A 16,099-nucleotide genomic window follows, 5' to 3' on the forward strand; every position below is an offset into this window, starting at 1 on the left:
CTCCTGGATGGCAGGCCCTGCTCGGCGGGACCCAAGTCTGCGCACGTGGAGGGAGGACAGGACTCTCACTTCTGACCACAGGTGAGAACCTCACCGCTGATGCACCGCCCTGCTGTGCCAGAGCTGTGTTCAGCAGAAAGCACCAAGAGACCCCCATGTCTCCTGAACAACCACCCCTCAGCTGGAAGGACCGGGCATGGCCTGCCGAGAACAGGATCCAGGAGAGAGCCCATTGTCCCCAGCTAGGACTTGATCAGGATAAGAAAGGTGCCTCTCTCTAGCAATGGTCAGCTCAAGACCCAGGTAATACGCCCACGAGGGAGGTTTTTATGGTGCACCATTATTCCAGAATGTGACCACCATTCACTTTAGAAACTTGCTCTTGATTTGACTCAGAAACTGAAAACAAGGTTGAGCCCTATGAGGACCCAGAAGCCTGCTGAACACCCATCTTGCCCTGTCAGGTGCATTCTAAGAGAAAGGCACCTTGATTGCATAGCCGCATCCTCAAAATGGTGCCTCAGTCCTCAGGCTCCCTCTCAAACTTCATTGTAACCATTCCCACCCTGAGCCCCGAAGTGGGAGCACACCAATTGCCAAGCCACTTTGCCAGGGTCTTCCTCTGAGCATTGCTGATGGCTGCACTAGCCTCATGAGTGACAGGCAGAGCAGGAACCAGGACACTCCAGACAAGCTTCGGAACGAAGGCTGCAGGAGAACATCAGGCCTCAGCCCGCCTCCCGCATCAGCAGCAGGAGCTGGCCTACACGCACCGCGCTCACTTATGTCTGCACTTAGATGTGAATGAAAATACGCTCTGTCCCACAGCATTCCCTGGGCCCCAAGAGCCCACCTACACTAGAACTACTTCACTTCACACGCGGACTCCTAAGTCCAGGTCACTCAAGGTCAGCAGACAGATCGACTAGTAGACCCCACCATGCCGACTGGGAGAATCCATGAGGCCCAAATTACCCTCAATCCTCATGCTCTCTGCGAAGACCAACCAGTACCCAGGAATGTCAGCCCCAGGCAATGAGACACAGCCGTCTCAAAGCACCTGTGTGAGGACGACAGGAAGGTGTCATGAGACCATCGCAGGCATTACTTTTACTCGCATGGAATCCCTGACAAACAGAACATCAAGAAGCTGAACCGTCTATAATTTCCATCCCCTTCAGACCCTTTTGTTGCTCTTAGTTATTCCACACCGGCCAAAATCAAGCTCTCTCCCCTCAGCCTCTTCCACCCCTGTTTCCAAGGACCCCGGATGCTGTCCCCTGAGAGCCCACGCACAACAACCCACTGTCCCGATTGTTGCTGGCGTAAGCTTTCTAAAGCACAGCTCTGATCCCCTTGGCTCACTGCTTACCAAGCTCTAATGGCTCTTACAGGGCCATTCCCTGCCCAGCCTCCCATCCCCAATTTTTGTTTGCAGAGACACCTACCTCTAGCCCTACAGCATGACTTCTGGTGAGCTGGCCCCACTCCCCTACTCCAGTGGTGGCCCACCCCAACCAGAGCGCCTGCCCACACCTGACTGGTTCAGGGATGGGCTGGTGACCCAAACTTGGGTGACACACTATTCCTCTGGCCTTTGCTGGAGCTTTCAGAACAGAAACCCTCAGTCATGCTGGGGCTGTGGACACCAGAGACCAGATAAGCTGGAGCATCTGGTGGTCATCTTTGTCACAGGTGGGGAGTGAAGCCACATGAGAGAAGAGAGGCAAGACTCACAGAGGAAGCAAGAAAGAGGAAGCAAGAGCAAGAGGCCCGAGGATAACACTTCACCACTAAATCCGGCTGTGCCTGAAGTGAGACATATTCTTGGACCATTCTGTCTTTAAGTTTCAAAAAAATCCCTGTTTTGCTTAAACCATTTTACCTTGGAAGTCTGTCACTTACAATTGAAATAGTCCTGATTAGTACAGTTTTCCATGCCTCCAAAAAGAAGTGGATTCAATGAATGATAAACAAGTAATTGTCCTTGAACTCGATAGCAGATACAACAAAGGGGAACTGCCAAGCGCTCTTGGGAGCACTGCAGAGGGAGTACGGGGTGCTCCTCAGTGGGGGTGGCGGCCAGGCTGTCCCTTATAGGACATCGCAGGGAACAGCAAAGACAAAGCACAAAAAGCTACATGTGTCAGGAAACAGGAAGTAGTATAATGGGGCGAGGCAAGGGGCAGCAGTGGGGAGCACTCATACTTTATCCCATAGACAACTGAGAGAGAACTTGCCATCGGGCCACACTGCATCCCTGAGGCCCAGGCCAGAGAGAGCAGCCTGGAAAGAAAGCACTGGGGGAGGGCAGTGAGATCCTGACCATGCAGCTCCCAGCCCCAGGGAGGCACAGGAGGAACAGCAAAGGTGCAGGCCCCGAGAAACTCACTCACAGGACCAGGACAGCTCGTGAAGATCATGGGAGTCCCAGCCACTCTGCTGCCAATGGCTCAGATCCCACCAGGAGTGTGGCCAGTCTGGGCCACAGACACAGGCCCAACAACAAGCCAGAGAAGGGGCAGGTGGTGGGAGGGTGGGGAGGGGAGCCCGGAAGCCTCAAGATCAGCAGCCCACATGCTCTGACGTGGCAAGTCAGAGCAGAGGAAGATCAGACCTGAGTCCCTAATCCCAAGCCCCACAGACTCTACACCCCTGTCCAGCTCAAGGTTTGGCCCAGAGACAGCATCAGAAGCTGGAGGCAGGGGGGCTGAGGAGGCCAGAGAAAGCAGGAAGGAGTCAGGGACAGGGCAGGCTGAGTCGGCACCAGCGCCCCCTGCAGCAGCCTTCTCAGCACTGGCCCTGCCTCAGCCCAGGGACAAGGGACAAGATTCCCACTCACCCATCAGGCCTCGGCATAGGCCACCATCCTCTAGAAAGCCCTCCTGGTTGAGGGGCTGCCTCACCCCGGCCCCCCTGTTCATCTCAGCTAGCACAAGGACGAGTGCAGTGCTGAGGTTCTGTTTCCATGCCCATCAGACTGAGAACTTTGTGGAAGCAAAGACCACCTCCAGTTCATCCCCAAATCCAGACCAATGTACTATTCACTAAATGCTAGCACCACACCCAAGCCCACAACACACGCCCAGGGCCTGTGGGCAGGGGTGGGTGGCAGCAATCCAACACACAGCCCCTGAGGGAGGGTTAGTGTCCTCATTTGACAGAGAAAACCAAAAGCAGTAACGCAGCCAGGGCCCCGCAACTAGAAGGACTCAAACCTAAGGGGTGGGGGGGCCTCCTCTTCACTGTCATCGTCCCCTGGCATCTGGGGCTGCCACCTCTGGAGATTGAGACAGAGAAGGAGACTGTGGGCTACACACCATGGGGCTAGCCCCTCCACAGACGCCCCTCCCTCCCTGGCAGGACAAGCAGAAGCAGAGGCTGCAAGTTTGTCCCAGGAAGGAGGTCGGCCCCCAGCCCAGACTCAGGGGTCCTACACACTTACACTCACTCACACTCTGCTCTGTCCCCTAGTCCTGCTGCAGGAAGGGTGGTCCATCACGGCTCCAAGTTGCCGGAAGCTCTTCATCTGCTGCTCTGCAAGCTCCATTTCAAGACTGATGGCAGCCAAGAAGCACAGAGTGACAAGGAAAATGGATTCCTGTGTCTCCTTGCAGCCACACGCCCCAGGGGAGTATCTCCATACTGGGGGAAAAGGCTCAGTTCTCAGAAAGGCAGAGCCTACTGCATTTGTTGGTAAGCTCCTATTGACGGCTCGGGATAAGTGTCAGCCTCCGGCACCTCCTCGGGGCCTCAAGAGCAAAACCGTGATTAGCGGCCTCCGCTGAGAGGGAGCCCACCTGTGCCCAGGGCCATCCCTTCTCCCCAGTCCCTCCTCCCTCTCCTCAGGCACAAGGTGTTTCTGAGTGAGCCTGAAGGTGGGGATGTGAGTGTGAATGTGTATGAACGTGGGTGGGAGTGTATGTGTGTGAGAGTGTGTATGGGTGTGTGAGTGTGGGGTGTGTGAAAGGGTATGTGTGTGAGTATGAGTGTCTGTGTTACGAGATGGATGGGGGCAGATGAAAGGACAAAGCTCAAGAGAGCAGACGGGCCTAAGAAATCACGGGCCTAAGGCCCGGAGGCCTGCCACAAAGCACCGCTGGGGCAGAGCCAGGCCTCCAGTCTGCTCCTGGCCCTCACACCATGCCCGGCAGTTGTTGTGGGAAGGTCCCATGAAGCCCAGGGTCTCCTCGAGCCCCGGCCTTCTCCACAGATGTGTGCTTTCTCATCCTCTTCTCTGGACCCCCTGCAGGGTTGCCCCATGGCCTCTGCAGGCCGGGAGAAGGAGCCCTCGCAGCCCTCCACAGGTCCTGCCCCAGCCCCTAAGGGTCACCGCTGATGCCCCATGGCCCTGGCCCCACAGCCACCCCCACTAGTTTGCTCACAAAGCCCCAGAGGAACTTCTCAGTGCCAACAGAAGCCTTGGGAATCAAGGGGGGCATAAAAGAAGAGCCGTTGGATTTGTTTACTTGGCTCTGCTAAACAAGCCAGTTACATGTTAAAGAGTTTTTTCTTTTATTTAAAGTTATTATTCTACATATTACATTTCAAACAAAAACCCCAAACCAGGGTTCAAAGCAAACCCCTCTGTGTTCTCCACAAGGCAAGCTGTTGTCTGTAGGCCCAGGCACTGGGTTCAGGGGTACGGCCCCTCTGAGAGTGAGAGCAGGAATTAACCTGTATCCACATTGAGCCTACAGCATGAAGACACTGCTCTCAGGAAGAGCGTTATCAGCAACCATAAGGGGGGAGACACGTAGGCAACATGAAGATGCAGGGGGAGTGGAATGGCTTCCTTCATTCACCACTCATTCATTCACAAGCATCACTGGTACTCACTGGTCCACGTACTTGGTGCGGTTGGTTCGCTCTGGACAAAGATCTCAGACTTCTTGGAGCTCATGCTCTAGTTTAGACAATAGAAAATGACTGAGTATATGAGAAAGTATGTTAGTTGGCGATCACCACTGTGGATAAAATTAAATCCAGGAGGGGATCTCGAGAGCCAAGGGTGGGGATGCAGGAGTATTGAAAGGAGGCTAGGGAAGCTTCGGTGAGGGGAAACTTGAGTCAAGTCCCCAGAGGCGGGCGAGGGAGCCTTGGGGAGCTCTGGGAACAGCACCTGGGGCAGAGTCCCTAAGGGAGGCACACAGCTGCTGAACCTCAGTGTGGCTTAAGGCAGAGCTGGGTCAGGGCAGAGAGGCCTGGCTGCACCGAGCCTGATACACCATCATGTTAGCTTTTGCCAAGTGACGGGGGGAGCAACTGGGGGTTTTGATCAGAGGAACAGTGTGACATGAGTTGTTTTTATCAGCACTCTGGCTGCCAGGCTGAGAATGGACTGAAGGGGTAAAGATGGCCGGAGGCCATTCCAATAATCCAGGTGAGAGACGGTCATGGCTTGCATCAGAGCAGCAGTTGTGGGGGTGGTAAGTGGGGTGAGCTGGGAGGACGAGCTGCTGGTTCAAAGAAAAGGGAGGACAGTGAGGGGAACCCCATGGTGCTGGGCTTGAGCACCTGAAACAATGGGTAGATGGAGAAAATTTGGGAGCCCTGTTAGGTGGAGAACCAAGCTTTGCTGGGGACTTGCTTGTCTGAGAAGCCTGTTAGCCAACCAAGTGGACAACTTGGCCATCCACGTGGACAAGTGAGTCTGGAATAGAGGACAGAGGCCAGCTGGAGTGCAAAACTTGGGAGTCATGGGTGTGTATATGGTATTTAAAGGTATGAGAAGCACCCAAGTCACCAGGGATGGAGAAGAACAGACGTTCAAGGTCTGAGGTGTGGGACGCTGCAATGTGTAGAGGTCAGGGGATGAGAGGGACCCAGCAATAGAACCATGAAGGCCAGGTGGACAGCTGGGAGAGTGGAGCTTGCTGCCCACCCCCAGCCTGGTGGAAAGGGGGGAGGGGCTCTGTCAGGTGTTCCAAAATGCTGCTGATGGGTTAGAGAAGAGATGACGGGACCACTGGACGGAGCGACATGGGAGCTTTCGGGACGGGGAGAAGAGCAGTTCTGCTGCAGCGTCATCGTGACAGCACACACCTGACTGCAGTGGACTCAGGAGCGAATGGAGGAAAGTCTTCAGAGACAGAGAACAGATCGTGCTGTAGAGGGGAGGAGGAAATGGGGCACCAATGGAGAGGGTGTGGGGCCAAGAGAGGGGCTCTTTCGGCAGGAGATGCACAGTCTGCTTGCAAGCTGCTGGGAATAAGCAACAGAGAAAGAGACTTAATGAAGGAAAGAAGGGAGAACTACTGGAGCAGTGGGCTTGAGTGAGCAAGAGGGACAGGAACCCAAAGCCCAAGGAGAGGAGGTGCCTCAGGTGGGGGTGTGGGCCAATCAGGAGGGATGCAGAGCAGCGTGTGGGGTGCAGACTGGTGGGCAGGCTGACATGGTGGTGAGCACAGGCCAGCTCCTCTGTCGGCTGCTCTTCTCAATGATACATGTGGGAAGCAAGTCTTCTGCTAGAGGGGGTGAGCAGCACACCTGAGAGACAGTGTTAGGCACCTGAAAAGAGAGGAGCAGTTGAAAGGAAACGGGAGAGTGAATGGACTAGAGAAATGCAACATGATGGAGCCGGCATGAGTAAGTGTTTCCGGAAGTGGGTTTCATGGATTTAAAGTGAGACTGGCAATGTGGATGTTCACTTTTCTCCACCAGGAGCGGCAGGCTGGGGCTTGTCCAGGTAAACTGCAGGTCACAACTGAGCTTGCCTTGTTCATCTGGATCTCCCGCACACATCAATGCTCTGTAAGCCTCCATAAAAATCTGAGAGGAGGAACGATGAGGGAGGGAGACATACCAATGAGATGTGCCCTGTGCCCATCTGGCACCAAAGCCAAAGAGATCTGGAAAGTATCCTGTTCATCTGGACTGCAGAGGGCAATTTCCATCATTGTCCTCACTGTCCTCATTTCCATCACTGATTCCACAGTCGCCTCCCCCATTCCTCCTGCAAATGGTACCTCTGACATCTCGCTCGTCCTGTTGCCAGGGAGGTTCATGGAGCTGGGATCAGCCTTGACCTGCAAGCCCTGCTGGGAACCAGGCCAGCCCCCTCTAATGCTTGCTCCACCCGCCCAGTGTTAATCACAGTGCCTCCCCTCTATGGCCAGCGCCACAGCCAGTGTCCCATGCCCCCATATGCTCATCAGGACGTCTGAGAACCAATGTGCAGTCCCCATGGCTCACCATTAAATGGGATCATTAACAAAACTCTGTAGCGAGAAGGGAAAACGCTCATGATATAATATAAGAGAAGCCACGGGATGCCAAATGGATCACGACTGTGGTTACAGCTGAGCGCAATGTCTGTTTGAGGATACATTCTAGAAGGTTCCACAGAAAAATTAAACCATTTGCTTGTTAAAATGGTAAGACTGTGGGTTACTCCTTTGCTTTCTTTTTGAATTCTCCAATTGTTATTGCCATCTTGGTTATACAATAAATAAAAATATAATTTTTAAAAATTATTTTACTATGGTATTCTAGCCAGGCATAAATATAAAATAAAGTGAAAACAGGAGATCTCATTCACAAAGGCAACAGAATATAATTACTTAGGAATAAACCTAACTTGAGATGTGCATGACCTACTAAGAAAACTACCAAACTTTATTGGGAATTTTAAAAGATGACTTGAAGAAATAGAGAAAATAACTGTCCCCAGATGGGAAGACTATGTTATAATGTTTAAGAGTGATAATTCTCCTAAAAGTGAATTTATAAATTTAATTCAACCTTAATTAAAATCTCAAAATGATTTCTTCAAGGAATTAAATAAAATTATTCTAAATTCACTTTGAAAATAAACAAATGAGAATATTAAATAAAATTCTGTAAAGAACATAATGAGAGGAAACTAGATATAAAAATATATTATAAAGCAATAATAGTTAAAGTACTATAGAACTGGCACAAAAATAGAAATATGGATCTGAATTTAAAAATCCATAAATAGACTTAATTGCACATAAGAATTTAATGTATTACAAGGTAGGCCTCACCAAACAATGTAGAAAGGAATTCTTGATGAATAAATTGTGCTGAGATAACTGGTAATTTTGAGGAAAGGTAATTAATTCGGAAACACACTTTACCTCACACAACAAAAATAAACTCTGGAGAGATTAAAGAATCAAATAGAAAAGTCAAGTTTCATACTGATAAAAGGAAGTACAAATAAAAAGATAACAGATTCAACAATATAAAGTACAAAAGCTTTGTAGAAAAGAAACAAGACAACTAAAACAAAAATAGTGTGGGGGAAAATATTTGCAGCAATGTGTCTGGCAGCATGTTGATAACTCTATGATATAAAGAGTTCTCACAAATCATTATGAAAACTTCTAGATGCCAACAGGTGAATGAACTAAACAGGAAATCCACATGTGAAGATCTATCCTTAGTAACAACACATAGGGAGAAAGGCTCCAACTCTCTGGTAATCAAATGGGAAGTCATTTCACATCCATTAAAATAGCAACAAAGAAAAACAAAGGTTTGTAATTGCAATACCAAATGCTTGTTGAGTTACAGTAAAATTGATCTTCTCACACAGCTGATGGAGAAATTCTCCTTTCTGAAAACAATTTGGCATTACCATTGCAAGTTCCGTGAAAATGCCCACGATCTTTGGCCCAATAATCTCATTTTTTCTAAGAAAATAATTCATTAGAAGGAAATGGCCACTTCAAGAAGATGTTCAACATTACATGACTTAAAATATCCAGAAACAGAAAACAACCTAAACCTCTAACAAAAGGGGATGTTTCAATAAATGTAAAAACATCAACCTACTACGCCTTAAACTTATACCATGATGTTATATTACTTATTCCTCAATAAAACTGGAGGGGAAAAAAGGAGAAAATTACATAAAGTAACAACAAAAGAAAACCATCAACTTAATGGCCAATTTATGCAGCTACTTAAATTAAAATTATGAAAACTGTATAGGTACAGTGAAAAATGTTTACAGTATAATAAAGAAAGCTGTAACCAAAACTATAGTTGTGCTGTGATTAAAAATATGCCTATGGTCGAGGACTGTAAGGGAATATAGAAAACGAAAATAGAACCATGGGGTTTGGCTCTATTATTTCCATTCCAATGTAATAGCATTTTTGTGTATTAAATAAAAACTTGAACAACGGGATCTCTTTGGCTATTCAGTCAGCTTTACGTGACGCTTGCCTCTGGGCTCCAAAACTCATGTGCTGGAGCTGAGGGTTATGACATACACTGGCCATTGTACCCAGACCTCTGCCCTGCTTCTCCTGGCTGCCTGAACCACCCATCCCACCTCATGGAAAACTCCCCATTGTTCAGGACTCATCCTCTACGGGCTTAACGCGCTCCCGGAAGCTTCCTCAGCTCCCTCCCTGTACCACATACAAAGTCCACCATTACTATACCTACAACTCTCCCAGACACAGAGTTGCCCTGCGTCTGTCCTCCTGCCATCTGTCCTGCCATCTGTCCTCCTGCCGTCTGTCCTCCTGCCTCACCTGGGGGCTCCTTGAGGGCAGTGAGTCTGTGCGGTTGGCCTCTGGAGGCCAGCACTGCCCTCTGACCAGGTACAGAATGGATATCAGCAAAGGGTTACCCATCTTTCACACGTCATTGGCCTCCAACTTTATGCCAAACCCTGGGAGACATGTGGAAAAGTACACAGAAGGAGGGGACAGCATCTCCGCCTTCTAGAGGCTCAAGGAGTTGCGGGAAAGGAAAGGTAGCAGGGAGTTATGAGGCACCATGGGGTAGTCTCCATGCTTTATCCCAGTCCATCCTCGCCCGTTCCTGTAAGGGGGAACTTCCATCACCTCCAGTTTATATATACATGCTCTGACAAGCTCAGGGGGGTAAGCTCCTCAGCCAGGAGGTGAACACAAGTCTGTTGATCCAAAGCTCATACCTTTGCCCTACAGCCTCACTCAGCCGGTCTGTCCCACGAGGGATCTGCAGGGCAGAGCCTGGCTTTCCACGTGAGCAATAAGAACTCAACAGCACTTTGCTAATGTGGATTGTGAGGGCTCAGCAGAAAGCCAGCAGAATATCCAGGGCTTATCCCTGCCCCTCAGGGCCCTGCACAGTCAGAGGCCACCAACTGCATTCCCTGCCCCAAAGAGACTGCTTCTCACTGACACTCTCGTAGTATCAGTGGTCACCCCAACTGGATGATGGGAAAGACCTGTGGGCTTGAGGACAGAGAAATGTCGGCACCACTAACCCACCTTTGCCTGGGCTCCAAAAAGTCACATCCACGGGAACCTCAGAATATGACCGATTTTTGGAACTAGGGTGTTTGCAGAAGTAGTTAGTTAACATGAGTTCACACTGGATTAGGGTAGGCCCTAAATTCTTAGAAGACCTGTAATCCTTATAAGATGAGAGGACAAAACAGAGACACACAGGCACGACGGCCTTGTGAAAATGGAGGCAGAGACAGGAAGGATGCGTCATCTACAAGCTTCAGAATGCCAAGGACTGCGGGAGCCCAGGAGCTAGGAAGAAGCAAGGAAGGACCCTCCCCAGAGCCTACAGAGAGAGCACGGTCCTGCTGACACCTTGATTGCAGACCTGTAGCCTCTAAAACGGGAGAACAGAATACATTTCTGTTGTTTGAAGCCACCCAGTTTTTGGTAATATGATTCCTAGGTGACTCAAACAGGATACTGGACCCAGTCTGCCTGGAAACAGCCTTTCCTTATATGAAGTTCCTGGAGGCTCCCACCTCTGGCCTGGGCCTGCTCTCAGGGCCACACCAGGGCCATCACACACTTATGAAAGAAGCTTTGGAGTGGGAGAGGCACAGCCTCTGAGGCCCTGGGACTCTAAGCAAAGCATGTGTCCAGGCTTTGCCCCAGTGGAGGCAGCGATTCCCCACCCTCACCTGGAAAATGAGCTTAGAGTCCAGATGGGGCCCCAGGACCTGAGCCTGGAGGACAAGAAGGGCGCCGACAGCACCACATCATCACAGGGCAGCAGGAAGAGCAGGAACTTTGGAAGCAGCAAGACTGAGTTCAAATGCCACCTCTACCATTTACCAGCTGGGTGGTCTCAGAGAAGTTCCTGACAGTGAGCAATCCCATGACAGTATCACTGCACCCCTGCTACCTCTATCGCGAGTCCACTCTGTAGAGCGAAAACGTGGGCAGTCCCTGGAGAGTCCTCCTGCCCTCCAAAGAAGGCAAAGGGAATAAATCCTTATTTGAAAAGTAAAATAAACACCCCACAGGAGCAAAAAAGAGACAGCTGAGCCGGCTCACCATGGGAACCAAGCTGCAGGTCACAGATAAGCTCGGAGGTACATAGGCCTACGACCCAGGGGCCGTGACGCCCCAGCGTGGCCCTGCTGCCAGGGCCCTGGCCAACTCTGGCTCAGGGCAAACCATGGACTTTCCGCTTCAGGATGCACTGAAGAAAAACCCAGAATCAATCAGCCCCATCTATCTATCTCTGCCACTGACACCCTTCATTTCCGTTCATTTTCCTTCCTGTTGTGCTAATGGTGTGTGGCTAAGCCCAAGTATAAAAGATATAAAATTATACAGCATTATCTTTCCCCTGAGCCTGCGCACATGTGCTTTTCTCTCTAGCTCTGCTGACTCTTTAAAGAAGGGAGCAGGCATAAATCTCACCCAGATTTAGAGCCGTTTCTCAAGGGGCCCACTGGTCCAGCAGATGGACCCTCAGACATGTAGTCCCATTCCAACCCATAGCCCAACTTTTCCAAGGAAAGGGGCAGCAGGGACCCCAGAGGCCTCAGAAGGAGAGAGCCGACACATCAGCCCCTGGCCCCATCTTGCCTCTGTGCAGTGTTTGCCTGAACCATTGGCATCACTGGTCCCAGGGGCTCACAGTCATCACTGATAACCGACGCCAGGGTCCCCTCTGTGATCAGACTCTTCACTCTTCTTAAGGCCTCAGCACTACTACAGAGAGCAGCTGTTCACAGCCTTTGGATAACAGCTATTCTGATTCAATAGAATAAACACTTTCTGCAGTCCTGTACCTGAAGGAGCCTCTTCAGCCATCAAGGATGTCCTCGCATCCCCAGAAATGGGCTTCACACACAGGGCATTGTTCGCCTTGTCTCTCCTGAGTCACCACCCTGACTGGCCCTGAATCCACTTCCCAGCCTCCCTGGCTCCTGACCCAGCCTGGTTTCTCTGCTGAAAGCCTCACCTTGCTCTGCACAGCTCCGTATCTGTGACCTTTAGTTTCTCTCCTCACCCTGGCATCTGGTGTGGACCAGGCACAGCCAGGGCCCCTGCACATGGATCCTGGACACAAACCGCCGTGCCTGTGACCAAGTTCCTAGGACTCAGTCCACAGGCACAAACACTCATCCTCGGGAGACACATCAGCAGCAAAAGGCAATGGTCCTCACCCTGTAAAAGCTCTTCTGTGGGTGAGGAGATGGGGACAGATGGATGAAGCAGGGACAGCTCTGATGTCCCTCAAGGGTTTGAGAAGCACTCCTGGGTGTCTTTTGTGGGCAAAAGCTTCTAACACCTCTTTGAGCATCTGAGGCAGCTAATGAATCCTTTCCCTCTCCCCAAATGTGTGCCCTCACAGCTGAGAGCGCCTGCTACAATCCCAAGCAGTCAAAGACCTTTGGTGCCCAACCATGAAGCAGTAACGATGTGTTTGTGCCTCCTGACAGGATGCAACAGCAAGCACAGTGCCCAATGTGCATCCTGGCCACAAATGTCTTCCCTGGATTGCACTCACCCCCAGACCTAGCTTCCAGTTTACATATGATGGCAGAGGAACAAGTTAAAAGACACCATGAGGAAGCAACCACCTGGATCCAGCAGAGGGAACATTCAACAGGGCAACTAGGGCCCATGCTCTACAACAAGCCAATGTCACAAGAAAGAAATGGGGGCCTTGTTCTAACCCTTGCTACTCAAAGTGTGTTGCAAGGCCCAGCAGCAGCAGCATCCCTTAAGAGTTCGATAGGAATGCAGAATCTCAGGCCCCTCTCCCGCCCCTCAAATCACAATCTGCATTTTAGCAAGAACTCCAGGTAAATCGTATGCACATATGAAAGTCTGACAAGCCTGAGCCTAAAGATGCGAGACATGAGAAATAATAATCGATGGTTGATACATAGTCCTTTTGATTGAATCCTGACTTGAACCAATCAGCTGTAAGAGATACTTTGGGAGCCACTAGGGAAATTTCACTATGGAATGTTAGATTATAGTAGGAAATCGTGACTATTCTGCCAGGCAGGATAACGGTATTGTGACTGTGTAGGACAATGTCCTTCCATTTTTAAGGATATGCACTTAATTATTTAGGAGTGAAATGTCCTGATGTCTATAATTTACTCTAAAGTATTTTTTTTAAATAGATGAAGCAGATGCGTAGCAAAATGTTAACAATTACTAAATCTAGGTGCTAGATATGTGAGTGTGGGTGTCCATCATGCTATTCTACTACTTCTCTGTCTATATGAAAAGAACTGTATAATACAAATTAGAAATAAAAGGGAAGAATCTTTTACTTCACTAAAGAGATTTTCTAAACAAAAAGTAGAGCCAACTCAGGTGACTTCCCCATTAGGCTCAGCACGTAGGTAGTGAGTGGGGGATGGGTAGGCAAGAGGCAAACACACATTTCTCGAGCACCTACTACCTACCATGTTTCCTCGAAACTAAGCCCCAGTGAAGATCGTCAGCCAGACGGACACATTTAGTACTTTATGATGGTGTTCCAGAAGAAGATGACATGACTGGTTTGAATAAATGTAGATTGTTGTACATGAAAAAATGAGACATCCCCTGAAAATACACCCTAATGCATCTTTTGGAGCAAAAATTAGTATGAGATCTGGTCTTATTTTCAGGGAAACAGTAGTAGGTATGAGAGTAGTTGATATTTGTTTTCCTCATTTATCTTCACATCACTCCAAAGTCTGGCCTTATTAGCCCCATTTTATAGATAATGTACTAAAACTGAGCTGTCTAATGGATACCATTATTACTGCACATCACACAGCAGCCCACATGGTTCCACAGGGAGCCATTTGAGAAGCCTTGCCTGAATTCTCTTCTGGGCACCCCAATGCTGACCAGAGAGGGGATGAGGCTCGTCTTCAGCTGTTCCTGCCCACGCAGTACCTTTCCAGAAGTCCCCTCCAAGAAGCACCTCTGCAAGTTATCTCCAAGCTAATTGACCTCATGGCTGCCGACCTTTTAAAGTCCCAACAAATTTTCTCTTTTTAGTCTCAGATCATTGCTTCTCGTTATAGTACCCTTTCTCATTGCCAATATTCCCTCCCCTTCCGGTGGGATGCTTGCCATGAGAAGATGCAATGTTAAATGATCTCAACCACTCTACCCGGCAGGCTGTCGGAGCCCCTGACCCTGGCAGTGACACTCTATGCTCTTACCTTGCTCAGAGAAGGCGCTGAGAAGGTCCTGAGGAGCCAGTCCCTAACTCACCCCACTTCACTGTTCCGCCTACACATTCTGCCTCCTCAATAACCTGCTTCAAAATGCACTCTATCCGCTGGCATACCATGACCTTTACTAGGGAACCTAGAAGCTACATGTTTAAGAGGCACCAAGACAAAGGGAGGGCATGAGTAGGAACCCAATTGAGATGAGGAAGACATGGGCAGAAATGAGGCCTCACCTTTGCTAATCCTGAACTCACATTCCATGTGTCCTGTCCTGAGCTGCCACGTATGGCTCGCCATGAACTCTGGCCCTTCCCCTACCTATGGCTCTGCTGCTGAGGTCCCTCAGAGGGTCCCACCTGCTCCTGGACCCCTGACATGGACCCAGCAGGCACCTGCTGAGCCCTGAAGAACTCAGCCTCTGTCCACTTCCCCTCAGCCCAGAGGGCATGGCAGGTACCAGGGCTGCAGGTAGATGCCCCCAAAGACAGGAAGAAAAATTGGGAGGAAACGAACACTGGCCTGGCCCTGCCATATCCATGATCTCAGTCCACCTCCTGCACTTCTGTAAGGTATGTTATTATCTTCATTTTACACATGAGAAAATTCAGGCCTAAAGAAGGGCAAGGTAGCATGTCATTGCCAAGAACATGGAGAGGCAGAGATCAGAACCCAGACTGGCATACACAAAACCCAGTCTTTCCATTGTCAAGGTGTGGGATGTTCTCAGATCTGAGCCTCTTGGATGGATGGATTTATTTATTTATTTATTTATTTATTTATTTATTTATTTATTTTGCCTCTTGGATTTAAACATGGGTTACAGGAGCATTTACCACCACTGGATGACACTGTCTCCATCTGTGATGGTTAATTCTATGGTATGTGTCAAATTGGCTAGGCTATGGTGGCCAGTTGTTTTGTCAACCACTAGTCTAGATGTTTCTATAAAGGTATTTTTTAGATGTGATTAACATTTAAATCACTACTAGACTTTGAGTAAAGCAGATTATCCTCCATAACGTAGGTGGACCTCATGCAATCAAGTGAAGTCTTTAACAGAAAGATAAGCCCCCAAAGAAGAAGGAATTCTGCGTTCACACTGCCTTCAGACTCAAGACTGAAAAATCAACCTCCCCTGCTGGCCTGTTCTGCAGATTTTGGACTTGCCAGTGTTCTCTAGATGAAGGGAAAAAGAGAGAAATATGTATGGCTACTGGTTCTGTTTCTTTGGAGAAACCTGACAAATACATCATCTCCTGGGAGAAGGCCTCCCTCAGGATCCTGTCACTGTTCAGGAGTACGGGGCTAGTGAGAGGCAAGCAGAGAGAGTGCCTGCCCTGAGGTGTGTCCCAAAAACCTTTCTTTATTTCACTTAAATTGACTGGAAGTGACATGGGTAAGGATTGATCCTGGCTTTATGATTGTGCAAAACCTAAAAGAAAGAGCTATTTGTTTGTAACCATGTGATTCTCAGACCTCACTCCCCACCCCTCATCTCCTCCTGCCCTAGGAAGCAATAGAGTATCTAACATCTAGAGCAGAAGCCCTAAGGGCTGTGGGGGCAAGGTGGGCAGAGGGGGTTGCATAGCAGGAGAACCTCTGCATGCATGGAGGTTCCTCAGTTCAGCTTCCCTGGGCAGAGAGAAGAGGGTGGGGATCTGCTTTAGCCCTGGGCAT

The 16,099-nt window shown here is 49.5% G+C and overlaps 1 protein-coding gene across 2 annotated transcripts in view; it reads right to left on the reverse strand.

The window, feature by feature from the left end:
• Positions 1-16,099, reverse strand: part of GRID1 (glutamate ionotropic receptor delta type subunit 1) — a 702,415-nt gene that overhangs the window by 629,617 nt on the left and 56,699 nt on the right. The gene's annotated exons all lie outside the window — the stretch shown is intronic.

This window comes from Rhinolophus sinicus, linkage group LG07 (assembly GCF_036562045.2).
Source record: "Rhinolophus sinicus isolate RSC01 linkage group LG07, ASM3656204v1, whole genome shotgun sequence".
NCBI lineage: Eukaryota > Metazoa > Chordata > Mammalia > Chiroptera > Rhinolophidae > Rhinolophus > Rhinolophus sinicus.